Source organism: Mus caroli, chromosome X (genome assembly GCF_900094665.2).
Source record: "Mus caroli chromosome X, CAROLI_EIJ_v1.1, whole genome shotgun sequence".
NCBI classification, from domain to species: domain Eukaryota; kingdom Metazoa; phylum Chordata; class Mammalia; order Rodentia; family Muridae; genus Mus; species Mus caroli.
Genome location: NC_034589.1, coordinates 52,868,912 through 52,884,367, shown reverse-complemented (window position 1 = coordinate 52,884,367; position 15,456 = coordinate 52,868,912). Strand labels below are relative to the sequence as shown.

Genomic DNA, 15,456 nt, shown 5'->3' with positions numbered 1-15,456 from the left:
TGTGTGTGTGTGTGTGTGTGTGTCTGTGTGTGTGTGTGTCTGTGTGTGTCTGTGTGTGTCTGTGTCTGGGGAATGAATACAACATCTTGCATATGCTAAGCCAGTGATCCACCACTTAGCTACATGTCCTGATCCTCCTGGAACTATGTATCGCAAATAGAAAGTTGACTCAATAGTGGCCATACAGAGAAGAATAAATATCTTTGTGAACTGTGGCTTGGATTACAAACAAAATAGTTTTTTTCCCATAATATCTCATGGAAATTTTTCTGCTGTAGCCTCCTGAGTACTGAGAATATAGGTGTGAGCCACCACATCTGGCTTTCCTGGACATTAATTGTTTTAAGTAGTGTTATATGTGTATGTGTCCTGTGTAGTGACATAGCATTTCCTAGACATTCAACAATTACAGGGTAATTGAACTAAAAAGCAAATGTGGGAGAGGAAGTAGCACACTGGTTGTCTAATGTGTTTAAGGCCCTGGGTTCAATCCCAGGACTATCAAAAAACCAAAAGGGGAATGTCTTTACTTTTAGGGTGCTCAAGATCTCTAAGCAAGGACTTAGCACGTCTTCTTGAGTAAAATTCCAGATTTCCAGGTCTTTTGGTAGGGTTTGTGATCAACCATGCTGACAAATATAGGAGCCAAAGTTTGTATGCCATGCCTTCGAAGGGAATCAAGGGACAGCTAAACAGACTTTCTGTTCCTGGTGTGGGTGACCTGGTGATGGCCACAGTGAAGAAAGTCAGAAGAGATAAGGAAAAAAAAAAAAACCCTGCACACAGCAGTGGCAATTCAAAGAGAGTCATCTTGAAAAGATGGGGTGTGTGTTTGTTTTGAAGACAATGCAGGAGTCATAGTAAACAATAAATATGAGCTGGAAGGTTCTGCCTCCACAGGTCCAACTACAAAGTAGTGTGCACAATTATATCTGATGCAGGCAACATTGCAAGATTCCCCAATGTATTTGCAAAATCTAATACCCATTAAAGAGTCCTTGCTCAAAAAATAAGTGCACATGTCTTCTTTGGTGATTATTATTAATAGGAGAGTAAGTGGTTGTAGGTCTTACAAGACAAAGGTCTTATACATAAATATAAATACTAAATCCATAACTACTTAGGTATAAATATGAAAAATGTATCTACGTAATTTTCTTACTTTTCATGCTGTTGTGACAAGATGCCCAAGAAAGCAATTTAAGGAAGGGACAGTTTAGTTTAGGCTGTGCAGCTTCCAGGTACAGTCCATCATGACAGGGAAGCCAAGAGGAAGCAGCAGGAGACAGTGGGCCACGTTTCATTCGCAGTCTTGGGAGAGATGAGTGCTACTCCCTAGACCATGTTCTTTTCTTTTCTTTTCTTTTCTTTTCTTTTTATTCAATTTAAACCCTAGTCGACTGGATGGGATTACCTACATTTGGGTGGCTCTATTGTCTTCAATTAACGTAATCAAAAAATTCTCTCATAAACATACTTAGAGGTTTATTTTCATGGTGAACTAAATCCTACCAAGTTGGCGATATTAACCATTACAACATAAAGCCACATAGTGGTAACAACTTTCAATTCTTACAAAAGTTATACCTTGTTAGGGTGACCAGATGCTGCTGCTGCTGCTGCTTCTGCTTCTTCTTCTTCTTCTTCTTCTTCTTCTTCTTCTTCTTCTTCTTCTTCTTCTTCTTCTTCTTCTTCTTCTTCTTTTCTTTTTTTGAGACAGGGTTTCTCTGTGTAGCNCTGGCTGTCCTGGAACTCACTCTGTAGACCAGGCTGGCCTCAAACTCAGAAATCCGCCTGCCTCTGCCTCCCAAGTGCTGGAATTAAAGGCGTGTGCCACCACGCCCGGCTAACCAGACACTTCTTAATGAACAAGTATCTGTTAGGCCAAATGGCTCTTGGGAAACCACCAAGCCCTTGATATCACTCTGAATTCATTTCTTTAATATCTAGAAGCATAGATTCTAACTTCCTTGATAGATGCATTGTTAACTTTTCAATGACCCAAATAATTTTGACCCATTCAAAAGTTCCCAGAAAGCAGCATGGTATATGTGTGCGAGACTGAAAGAGCTCTATTAAGAGAGGTTTATAAATGAGCCTTGGTGTGGAGAGATGAGAGTTTCTGGAGTGGTATGGCCTGTGTGTGGTATCTGAAACCTCTAAGTACAGTCTTCAGTGACACAGGAGATTGCAATAGAAGAACACCTCTGTTTTCAACTGGAAAGGCTATAAAAGAAGGCCACCACCTCTGCTTTGGACTGGGGGCTAAAATAGAAGGGTACCTTTGTTTGCAGTGTGAAGACTAGAAAAGAAGGGCACCTCTGTTTGGGGTCAGGGGAAAACAAATAGAAGGAACCTTTGTTTGCACAGTGGGGCTAGAATAGAAAGGCACCTCTGTTGGGTGTCAGGGAACTACAATAGAGGGACACTCCTATTTTGGGTGTGGGCTTGGTTAGAGGGAACTATAAAAGTAGTGCACCTCTGTTTAGAGTAGGGCAATAATAGAAGAGTACCCATGTTTGAGGTGGAGGAGATAGAATAGAAAGGCACCTTTGTGATGGATCCAGACAATAGCCTGGATTTCTGTTTTAGTGCTCTTGGGAATTTTATGCTTTCATATGGGACACGTTTCAGGACAAAAGGAATCTATAGGGATGGGGAGAACATCTGAGACTGCTTGAGAGAGAAAGAGACTCAAGTTGTTCTAGCGTTTAAGCCACACCTGTTGCTATCTGTTCTAACTCCCACTGTACAGCTGCACAGAGGACCATGACCAGACCTGGAGAAGGAAAAGACCCACCCAGATGAAGCCAAGTTCAAGTAAAAAGCCTCAAATGGATCCAGTGGTGATAGTTGGACACTATTAAATGTTGGAGTGGTCTCTCCCCCATAACTAGGGAACTAAAACACTTCCAAACATACTAGGTGGGCAGAGTTTCATAGAACATGCTTTTGCTTTAAATATATATTTGATTATTTGGGGGAATTTCATATGTTTACTTCTAGCCCTCCAACTCCTCTCAGATCCCCTCCCATGCCATAGGCCCTCCCAAATTTATGTCCTCTTCTCATAACCTACCAAGTCCATCCAGTAGCGGCCATACACAGTGGAGTATAAAGTCATCCACTGGAGCATGGGTAACCTACTAGGGATCACTTCCCAAACAAATGGGATGCTCCTATCCCTGCAGTTTTCAACAGTCAAAGCTTTTCAGTTAAGAGTGGGACTAGTGAGCTCTCCTCAATCTATGTTAGAGTTCTGATGAGTTGACCTTGTGTAGGAAAGCACACTTGCTGTGAATTCATGGGTGCAGTAGCCTTACCATGTCCAGAATATAGTGTTTTGTAGCAGCCCTTCCCAGCCTCTGGATCTTAGGACCTTTCTGTCCTATATGTTATGCAAAGTTTCCTGAAGCCTGTGGGGGGAGAGGATGTGGCATAGATGCCCAATTCAGGGTCTGAGCCTCATTCTCTGTACTCTGACCAGCTGGGAGTACCTGTATCAATCACTACCCACTGAAAGAAAGCATATTTCAGATGGTGGTTGAGAGCTGCATAATTCGTGGGTGTGTAGATAAACATTTAGAAAGCAGTTAGATCCTGTGTCCATTTAGCAAAGCAATAGTAGAATATATTTCCCGAGGTTTTATGTCTTCCTCAGCCACATATTTTTCTTTACAGTACCAGGCGTAGATTCTGCTCTGTGAAGTGGGCATTAAACATGGTCAGAAAGCAGTTGGTTATCCCATTCTTGCCTCTATTGCACCAATGCACACATCTTGCCAGGCTATTCATCACTGTAGCTTGCATGCTCACAGCTGGGTAAGGCTTTTGATGACTTTTCTCCCCTAGGAGCCTGTTTTAACATCTTCCAGCTCATGAAAGCTAGCTACTATGGAAGAAACGTCCAATTCAGTTCCAATTCAATTTCTTCCATGTCCTGACTCACATGTGTGGTATGTTCAACAACAGGAGCTTACCATCATGTTCTGATGGGTAACCAAGAACAGTGGGTGTGGTGGTTTGAATATGCTTGGCCCATGGGAAGTGGAACTATTAGGAGGTGTGGTCTTGTTGGTGTAGGTGTGGCCCTGTTGGAAGAAGTGAGCCACTGTAGGGGTGGGTTTTAGGTCCTATGCTGAAGCTCTGCCCAGGGTGGAAGAAACACTCTTCCTGGCTGCCCTCAGATCAAGATATAGAACTTTTATCTCCTCCAACAGCACATCTACCTGGATGCTGCTATGCTTCCCACCATGATGATAATGGACTAAACTTCTGAACCTATAAGCCAGCCCCAATTAAATGTTTCCTTTATATGAGTTGCCTTGGTCATGGTGTCTTTTCACAGAAATGGAAACCATAACTAACACAGTGGTGTTCATTCTTTTTATTATTATTATTATTATTATTATTATTATTACTACTACTATTATATGTAAGTACACTGTAGCTGTTTTCAGACACACCAGAAGAGGGCATCAGATCTCATTACGGATGGTTGTGAGCCACTATGTGGTTGCTGGGATTTGAACTCAGGACCATTAGGAGAACAATCAGTGCTCTTAACTGCTGAGCCATCTCATCAGGCCCCCTTCTTCTTCTTCTTCTTCTTCTTCTTCTTCTTCTTCTTCTTCTTCTTCTTCTTCTTCTTCTTCTTCTTCTTCTTCTTCTTCTTCTTCTNCTTCTTCTTCTTCTTCTTCTTCTTCTTCTTCTTCTTCTTCTTCTTCTTCTTCTTCTTCTTCTTCTTCTTCTTCTTCTTCTTCTTCTTCTTCTTCAACTTAATACAAGCTAAGGTTATTGAGGAAGGAGAAGTCTCAATTGAGAAAATGCTTCCATAAAAATAGGCTTGTAGGCAAGTTTGCAGGAACAGTTTCTTAATGGATGATTGGCATGGGGAGGGCCTAACTCACCGTGGGCAGTGCTGCACCTGAGCAAGATAAGTGAGCCATGCAGAATAAACCAGCAAGCATCACCCTGAATGCCTTCTGCATTAGTTCCTGCCTTCAGGTTCCTGCCTTGAGTTCCTGCCCTGACTTCCCTTTATGGTAGACTGTAAGCTGTAAGCTACAATGACCCTTTCCTCTCCTAGTTGCTTTTGGTCATGGTGTTTTATCACAGTAACAGAAAGTACACTACGATAAGTGGCAATATTCCCTTTTTAAAGGGGTTTATGGCACCATCACTTTGGGCCAACAACTTAAAGGGTGCTATCTCACACTTAAACTGGGCTCTTTATTTGATAGCAATATAGTGCCAAGAAGCCTTATGTCTCTCCATATAAGATCAATAATTACATTTAAACATCTCTTGCTGTGTCATTGGTCCCATTCAACTGGCTCCTATAGATATTCCAAGCTAATCACACATTTTTAAAAAATTTTTTATTAGATATTTTCTTCATTTACATTTCAAATGCTATCCCAAAAGTCCCCTATACCCTCCCCCTGCCCTGCTCCCCTACCCATTCACTCCCACTTCATGGCCCTGGCATTCCCCTGTACTAGGGCATATAAAGTTTGCAAGACCAAGGGGCTTCTCTTCCCAGTGATGGCCAACTAGGCCATCTTCTGCTACATATGCAGCTAGAGACACGAGCTCAAAAATATAGAACGCTTCACGAATTTACATGTCATCCTTGTGCAGGGTCCATGCTAATCTTCTCTGTATGGTTACAATTTTAGTATATGTGCTGCCGAAGTGAGCACTAATCACACATTTCTAAGGATTTGAAGCTAGGATTCACGTATGACACTAAACATGTGTCATTTGTCTTTTGGAGTCTGGGCTACTTCAGTGGGCATGACTTTTTTTTAGTTCCACCCATTTATGAACAATTTTTCATGAGTTCATTTTCCTTTATAACTGCATAAAATTCTCATTGTGTATATGTATCACAGTTTCACTATCCTTTAATCAGTTAGTGAAAATCTATGCTGTTTCCACATTCCAAGAATCTGCCTGTCTCTGCCTTCTCCATCCTACACTAGAATTATAGACACATGGTACCAAGCCTAGGGTCTGAACTAAGGCCCTTATACTTAATTCAGCAAGTACCTTATCAACTGTGGCATCTCCCAAGCCCAATATTAGGTTTTTGAGATACATACTTTTGTGGCATATAGCTTTAGTTCAGTCCTATTTATTGCTATGAAGTTTTCATTGGGCAAACAGGCTACAATTTGTTTAGCCATTCTTTTATTGATGGGCATGGTGCCTGTAGTTCTTTTCTAACAGTGATATGATAGGCAACTTTTTGTTGAATCCAGAGCCTTGAGCACCTAAGTACTTTACTAAAATAAGTTATATCCCCACATATGAAGGAACAGAGACCAGTGCAGAAAGATAGGATGGTCTTCCTTAAATTGTTACTCCAATCATCCTAGGTGGTTTCTTTTTAAATTTATTAACAGTGGGAAAGAACAGAATAAGTTACACATTTACCTCTGTAATTAGAGAATAGTTGAAGGTTTAACATTTGCTATGAAGGACAAATATGGAATGCATCCATGAAATGGAAAAGGAATATTTTCCAGGAAAATCAAATGTCAGTCTTGCCCAGTGGGTGGAAAAAATCATAAGGGAGATATAAAATCAAGAGCCACTGGGACTTGAACACAGTGATGGGCTATTTAAACAGAACCAGAACCATCAAAGTATAAAGCAAGTCAGAAAAAGACACTGGTAGGGTGATGGTACATTTATTTATGTCCCCTGCTGTGCAGAGGTATTCATTGCTGAAACAGTCCCTAAGTTAAAGGGGCTACAGAAGAAGGTGATCCCAGCCTTACCCTACAGGGAAAAAAAAAAGAAGTGAGGCTTCCAAGAGGGGGTGAACACAGTAATTTGCAGCAGCCTGTGAGAAGACAGATGCTTTCACAGAGAAGACCTTGGGGAAACAGGGAAGGGATTGAGGCAAGGTGACTCTGAGTGGGGGAACATTGAAGGTAACGGCCATTGTCTGTTCTAGGACAAGGGAGGGGCTTTAGTATGATTAAGTCTATTAAGAAATAAGAACGTACACTCATACATGTATTTAACAAGGAGAGTCAAAAATGCTTGCTGTAGGAGGGAAAATGAAGAAGCCAGCCCCCTAGGACAATGATGTGTCCGTTTGACTTGAACCAGAATAAACTCGCCAAGTTTCTTGATTCCCAGGGGGGCACAGCTTTTTCATTTTCGTGCCAAAAGACCATCTCCTAGGATATGGAGACCATCTGTGTCAAGGAGCAAAGCCCTTAAAGATGATTTCAATGTAAAATGCAGCGTGACGGGGGCCATATTGTCTGACACTGTCCAACCCCTTTCGTATTTCAACAAGTTAAGCACAAAGGAAGTAAAAAACGACCAGCAACAATGAACCAGAATTCCCAGACAGCTCCAGGGGAGAGGGAGAAGGCTTTGACAGAATTAAGACAAGTCAGTATGGATGTGCACAAAGGTGTCTAAAACCACTAAGTACAGGGTTTGAAGTGAGCAAAGAAAGATGACCAGCTTAGTGAGAAACCACAGCCATGGGCCCCACGCTTGCCCCAGCTCCTTGCCACTGGGGATCACAGTGGGAAGGAGAGAGACTGCCTTTCCTGCTCACATACAGGCTACCAGCTTGCATGAGCCCCTGTCCCGCAAGCCTTTGCAGCTGCCAGAATGAATTCTGCTCAGGCCTTGTCACTTTTGAGCAGTAGCTCAGCTGGGCTTGATAGCATCAGCTCCATAATCCACAAACTCTTGTCTCTCATACTTCAATAATTAGAGTCAAAATGGTATGCTGTTTGGGGCCTGAGTCCAGGAGAGTGAGAGAATATATAGAGCAGAGGTTCTCAACTTTCCTAACACTGTGACCCCTCACTACAGTTCCTTATGTTGTGATGACCCCCAACCATAACATTATTTTTGTTGCTACTTCATGACTCTATTTTTGCTACTGCTATGAATCATAATGTAAATATCTGATATACAGGATATTGAGTTGAGCTGCTGATATAGATGAAACAAGACTGCTATGAGCTCATCATTGCTGCAGGCAGGAGAGGTGCCTTTGGAAACTTATTGTATACTGTTTGTTACTTTGTATGGGTTGGAAAATTCCCATTGAAGAACAATGCCAATAATGACAAAAGGAAGAAATCATCTCTCATTTCTCACTCCTCATAGAAAATTCTTAACAAGTATTTCTAGCTATGGGGTTTGGGCAGGATACTGGGAGGCAGGTAGATGTTCTTCAGTCAAAATCACCTGGAGAAGATAGACAGAACATGAACAGACATGGCCACAGAGGTCTGAAGAAAAAGCAGCATGAGAGGAAGAGAGGAGAAAAAAAAACAATCTGGTTCGTGTACTTTGAAAGGAATAACTGGGAAAGGAAGGATTTGAACTGCTTCCCCAAAGAAGAAATTGTCTTAGGTGGCTCCGTGGGATTCAGATGTGGTGGGTAGTCTTGGTTGTCAACTTGACTACATTTGCAATCAACTAAAACTCAAACAGCCAGGCAGGTCTGTGATTTATTTTCTTGATTGGATCACTTTGAGATGGGAAGAGCAACCCTAAATCCGGGCGACCCCTTTTGCTAGCAGCCTAAATAAAGCACATGGGAAAGCTCGTGGAAGAAAGACGATTGTGCTTTTTGCCTGCTTGCCCTTACTCAAGTTGGCAAGTTCATCTATCTCCTGCTGCAGCATTTCTTCCATGTTGTAACATTTGTGAGGCTGGGAAAGGCTTTGCCTAGAAAAACTGACATGTTGGTAAATAAAATAGATCCTTCCTCATTTGGTAACTGCATATTCACAACAAATTGAAAGGCCAAATTGGAATTGCAAGTTTTATAATCTTTGGAATTCCGGGATGGAACTAGGCTCTATGGGAAGAGTACCCAACTATCCAGCCTTTCCTTTCCCTACCTTTGGTTTCATTCTTTAACACAGGAGGGTTCATGCACAGTCAAGTAGCTGTCTCAGCTCTCATCATACCTAGGGGGTACTTCCACTAGCAGCATCACTGTTTGCTTTTGAGAAGATGGAAATAAAGAGGAGTAACAATCAGGTCCTTGAAGAGAGTTTGGACTTATTGAGAGAAAAACAACAAATTCAAATATCTCTCTTCTCTTCGGACTAGGAGTAGTATGAACAGGACTCAGGTTCTGGGTGGACATTCTTTCTTGGTCCTTCAGAGTCTCTTCTTCCTTTGTTAGAGAAAGGCCAGATGCAGAACCTCAAAAATGTAGTATGCAGTACAAAGACCCTGTTTGTTATTTTCTAAATCTTCAGACTCCTACTTTATAAAAAAATCTACAAAATGCACATAACATGCTACAACACATGCCATGATATGTACATGTGTATATACACACACAAATAATTGAATGTAATAAAAATGACAAAGAAAACCCACAAAACTCACCCCTGTTGGCAAGGTGAACCAATGCCACACAGCACTGTCCACTCTATCTTATGTTAGGCACTTAGCATGTTGTAATCACACTATGAATAATAATGTAGCTTTGTTGATTTCTCTCCTTCCAAAAGAACTGAGCAGACATTTGAAATTGCTTTTGAGGGGAGGTGGATTCAAAAGATATCGAAATGATGTCACAACATTTTGAAAACCATGTTCATGAGCAAATCTTAAGCATGAGGTAAGAATCCTTTTTCATAAAAAACATTGATATTGTATATCTCGAGCTAAAGTCTATCTCAAACAGGAGAGAAGGTGAATAAGCCAAATCACATTGAATTAAAGCAGAAGAAAAGGGTGTGCTGCAGTGACAGATCCTTGCTTCACATGTGGGAAGCCTTTTGTTTCTTCTCCAGCCTGAATACATGGACAAACACACACACACATACACATACACACATATAAACACACATACACACATGCACACATATAAACACACACACACACACACAAACACACACACACACACACACACACACAAGAAAAAATGTTTGTCTTATCCTCAAGGAAAATGAACATTTCTTGCCAGTTTCTACCTCTCATGGCACCAATTTGCCTCAAACTATTTCTCATGAATAATGTGCTAATTATAACTAATTATTGGTCATTTGTTATAGGAGAGTAAGTGACTGGAAGGATCATGACAACCAAGAATTGCATTTCTATTCACATACTCTACAGTTAATTCTGTGAAGGTAGTGGAGCTGTGGGGTTCAAAGGAAGGCTTTAGAGCCCCAAGACTTGGGATCATGCTCCAGTTTTGCCACGTGAGGCCCGTGTAACTTTGTAACCTTTGATTCTGTAATCCAGCGATAACAAATAGTAACAATAATGTGTATTTCATAGGATTGTTTTGGAAATTAAGGTAAAATACATATAACATTAGATGCATATTAAACCCAAAATAAATATAATTGAAATATCATGATGATTATTAATAGGTGTCTAATTTTTAATTATTGCTCAGTAGCATCTTGTTTAGAATCAGTGAAGCCTAAATATACCCAGAAAGCATTACTAGCAGAAATAATGACAGGAACTAATATTTGTTAGAGATTTATGTTTTTATTTACTTACATTATATTAAAATAATTATTAGTTCTTTGAGCATTTCATAAATATGCTTGGTAATTTTCAAACTCCCCACAATCCTTCCCAGACCTATATACCCCTTTCCTACTTAACCAAATCTGTATCCTTTTCAACCAATCAAGTATTGTTTGTACTGCCTGAATATTCTTGAATGTGTGTGTGTGTGTGGCCCTCCAGTGTAGCTTTGTTTACTTATGAGGAATCATACTTTTAAAGAAAACTGACTCCCCTTTTTCCAAGAACCTTTCAATTGCCAATAGCTCTTTAACTGGAGTGGAACCTCATGCCCACACACTCTGTTTTCTTATAGTCTTTCTGGTCCCTCTTCTGCAAAGATCTCTGAACCTTGGAAGGAAGGGATGTGATTTAGGCATTACTACCATCCTTCACAACATTTCACAACAGTTAATTCGAACTGATTTACCCAGCTAACTATTTGAAACACATTTCAGACTTTATTTTATGTGTATGAGGAGTATTTTGCCTGCACCATGTGCTTGTCAAGTGCCTGTGGAGGTCAGAGAGGGTTTCTGATACCCCAGAACTGGAGTTAATAATGGTTGTGAGCCACCATGTGTGTGTGTATCAAACGCAGGTTCTCTGCATGAACAAGTGTTAACACACAAGCCATTTCTCCAGCTGCATACAGCTAATTATTGATGAAGCCCTATTTCAAATCCGTGTCTCCATTTTGCTTTCCTGTTTGAGTAGGAACCTTCTTATGCTTCCAGCAGCAGTGGTGGGATACCTTCAGAATGCTAATTAACAAGTCATTACTTCCGCCTAACTCACACTAGTGCTTTCGGGAAAGGGACTCACAAAAGGATTCCTTCCAACCTTGTTGGGAAAACGCGAGGGTATACTTATTCCCACTTAGAAGTGGCTGACAGCTGCCCCTCCAAGCCATAACACACAATTGGAGAGAGGTGCAGTTGCCATGGAACTAGCTACTTCTATGATCACTACACTTTTTCGGGTGGGGACAACCAGGTTGTAAGTAAAAAAATCATGTATAGACGGTGGCTGGTGGTTTTATTCCTTTTTAAACACATCAATGTTTGCAGGCAAGAGTGATGATTTGTCCAATAGAATTGATTGACAACTTGGGTTTTTGTTTGCTGGACAGATCTCCAGTAGGGAGTTTATTCTATCATGGAAATGTATCCAATGGGTTATTGGCAAATGACAAGCTCTGAACTAGCTATAGCCTTTCTAGCCATCAGGGTTTCTGGAGGGATGCCCTGTAGGAAAAATCGTGACTTAATGCCAGGTGCTAGAGAGGAGTACCAGGCTGGGACCCTGTCCAGTGGAAATAAGTGTCCTGCTTATAATGTGGGAAAATCATAGATGATATCGTCTAGAGGGAGACTTGGAGGGCATTGCAATGAAAATGCTTTAATATACTGCAAATCTGAGAAATGGAGGCCTCAAGAAGAGGACCAGCTTTTCTAAAGTCGCACGACATGCTTCCCTTTTCTTCAGTTTGCTAGGAAAAGTGTCTTCTTATTTGCATCTACTGCGGGGCACCCTGGGACAAGCTCCTTCTGGCATGATTATCAGCTGTGCTAAGTCTGCACAATGAGAGGTTTTCTTTCATTTAAAACTAATGTTGTCTCACCAGTTGAAATTGAAGTCCCCGAAAGGATCATTTCCTCACTAGGATAATTTTGCTACAAGCTTTTCATTAATCCAATCATAAATTCAATAATGCTATTTGGCAGCTTACTGAAGTCTTCAGGAACCACAGGGGACAGGATGCATTGTCTGTTTTTATGACAAGAAAAAAAAAAGAAATTAAGAAAGAAAAAAGAAAGAAAGGAAGATGCTAAATAAGCTCAACTATAAAATGTGTTCAGTGTCATATAATGTAGGAAACTTCTCTATGGATCCAATGAACAAAGGTGGTGTACTGAGCACCTGCTAGGTAGCACACACTGCTAGGAGCACTGAAGTGGCACCTAGAAATTAGTCCCTGACCAATCAACTACATCCTTAGGAGTTTTCAGCCTTCAACAAATACTAGTTTATAAAATGAAAACCCCTGAAGCCAGGAATATCTGTGCCTTACTCTAATTTTGGTACTTGGTAGGTTGAGGTAGGAAGATCATAATTTTGAGGCATAAATTCTGATTTATGTATTGAGTTCCAAGCTAGCCAGGGCTACAAACAAGCCCATGTCTCAAGAACACCACCACCACCACCACAAACAACAACAGCAACAACCATAAATGATTTTCCTAATACAGAAAACAAAGAAGTAAATTCCATAAAAAATTTAACTTTAATCCCAGCACTTGGGAGGCAGAGGCAGGTGAACCTCTAGGCTAGTCTGATCTACAGAGTAAATTCCAGGACAGCCAGGGGTATGCAGAGAAACCTGGTCTCAAAACACCAAATGATTGAATGAATGAGTAACTTAGCAAGTAAATAAGCAAATAAATAAAGAGATTTAAACAATGTTCAGAAGAAAGAAAATTCCTATCTGCTGAGACCAAAGAAAAATTAATGGGAAAGGTGATATTTGATTAGACCTTCAATCTAGGTAGGATTTTAACTTGAATTAAGTCTTAAAGGAAATCTAAGATGATCACTACACTTTTTCGGGTGGGGACAACCAGGTTGTAAGTAAAAAAATCATGTATAGACGGTGGCTGGTGGTTTCATTCACCAGAAGACATAGAAGTATCAAGTTAGCTAGAATATTTTTCCTTTCCTTTTTTTTTTTCTATATCTTTCTTTTTGTCTTTTCAACATAGGATCTTACATTGTACCAGACGTTGTCCTAGAACTCACTGTGACCCAAGGTGGTCTAGAATTCAAGTAATACTCCTGCCTTAGGCTCCCCAGGGCTCGGACTACAGGCACAAGTCACTAAGCCACCATACATTACTAGAATGGCATCTGCGAATTGGGTTTTCTGGAACTCCTTCAGAGGATGTGCAGAGAAAGAGGAAGCTCAGACAGAAGGAACACTTACCCCAATTTCAACCAAAGTGCCTCTACTTTGATCTATTTTCTACATTAAAGTTCTAAATAAGATCGCTGGGAAAAATGTGCCCCACTTGTTAAAATAAAAATTTTTATAGTACCTGAATAAGAACAAAGGTCAGTTACAAGGTGAGGGAAAAAATGAGACAGAATTAGCAATAAGCTAGGGCATGGGCAGGCTACCCGGGGTGGGGACATTGTATTTCAGGCTTAGCAGACAGGTCATTTCCTCAGGCAGAAGCGTTGAAGGATGGGTGAGGTAGCTGACAGATGAGTGGGCAAAGGAGAGAGTGTTGTTGAAATATTGGTGGCATGGGCCAGTAATCCCAGGCATTTGAAAGTAAAGATAGGAGGATTAGAAATTCAAGGGCATCCTTGCTTCTATAGTGTTTTTGAGTCTCACCTGGAATGCTTGAGACATTGTCTCAAAAGACAAAGTATAAGCTGGATGAGTAACAAGGGCCACAACACAGAGGGATTTATAGACTATATCAGGGGTTGAGGATTATATTTTGAGTATAGGCACCGTTTGTATATTGGAAGAATACACAACTGACACTAATAATCTAATATGTAGTTTTAAGGAAATTGATCACTGGCTACATGAAACATTGATTGAGAAAGGTAAGAGTGACCTGTGACACAGGAGTATTGTGCATGTGTGTGTATGTGTGTATGTGTGTGTGTGTGAGAGAGAGAGAGAGAGACAGAGACAGAGACAGACAGAGACAGAGACAGGACAGAGAGAGCAAGACTGAGAGAGATAGACTGAAAGATGGAGAGAGACTGAGAGAGCAAAAACGAAGGAGCACCAATGAGAAACTGCTAGGTATACAGCTTTTTTTGCTTTAAAGTAAAGCTACATGATATTTTAGTGGGGAAATTTTGCATCATTTAGACTTCCAAAAAATAATTACATCACTCTTTAGCAATATGGGTCTTCCCAGTGAGATGGTTATTTATCGTCTTTTGACAGAAATGGACTACCAGGCCATTTTTTCTCACTTAAAAAAAATCTATTTATTTTATGTATGTGAGTACAATGTAGCTGTTTTCAGACACACCAGAAGAGGGCATCAGATCCAATTACAGATGGTTGTGAGCCACCATGTGGTTGCTAGGAATTGCACTCAGGACCTCTGCAAGAACAGTCAGTGCTCTTAACCTCCAAGCCATCTCTTCAGCCCCCTATTTAGAGTCTTTTGATTTGGATTCTAATGACATGCCTGGCCATATATGTGTCATGCATTTATCAGTTTGTGCAGAAACCATGCCCTACATTGTAATGAACCATTTCCATGCTTTGTATTGCTTATGCTACTTTTCTCTGTATACCACCAGCTCCTTAGGGCCATTATAGAAATTCTACCTATTCTATTGGTAAGACTACAGAACCTAGAGGAGAAGGTGCTACTGCCACTTTGCTAAGCCAGCATAATTCCTAGTGCATTCTAAATATCCATCCTATATCCACAGATCAGTGCAGCTCACACCCCTCATCAAAGAAGCTTCCTTCAGCAGACAGAAACCATTACAGAAATCCACAATGGTCAAAATGCAGAGAAGAGCTGGCCATGGGGAAGGACCCAGTCCCAACTGATATATCTACAGTACAACTGCTCCACCTAAGGCTCAAGGAACATCATGGAAGAGAGGGAGGAAAGATTGTAAGAGCCAGAGGGCCACGTCATCCATTATAAGATTGTGCTTTCTATATATGACAGAGGAGCTGTATCCATGAAGTCTCAATGATATAGTCACCTAAACAAAACCTGATCAATGACACCAGTTGGCATGCTAATGTAAATGAAAGATACTCCATAAGCCCTGCACCTAGAGGAAGAGGTAGAGGCAATTAATGACAGCCAAGAGAGGGAGAAGCAGTCTACCACAGAGATGAGCCTATAACTCTGTGTGTGTGTGTGTGTG

The 15,456-nt window shown here is 40.8% G+C and overlaps 1 non-coding gene across 1 annotated transcript; it reads right to left on the bottom strand.

The window, feature by feature from the left end:
• Positions 1–5,598: 5,598 nt before the first annotated feature.
• Positions 5,599–5,705, bottom strand: LOC115030249. The gene has a single exon (XR_003835841.1). It is a non-coding gene; the product is annotated as a U6 spliceosomal RNA (small nuclear RNA).
• Between the last annotated feature and the right edge of the window lie 9,751 nt (positions 5,706–15,456).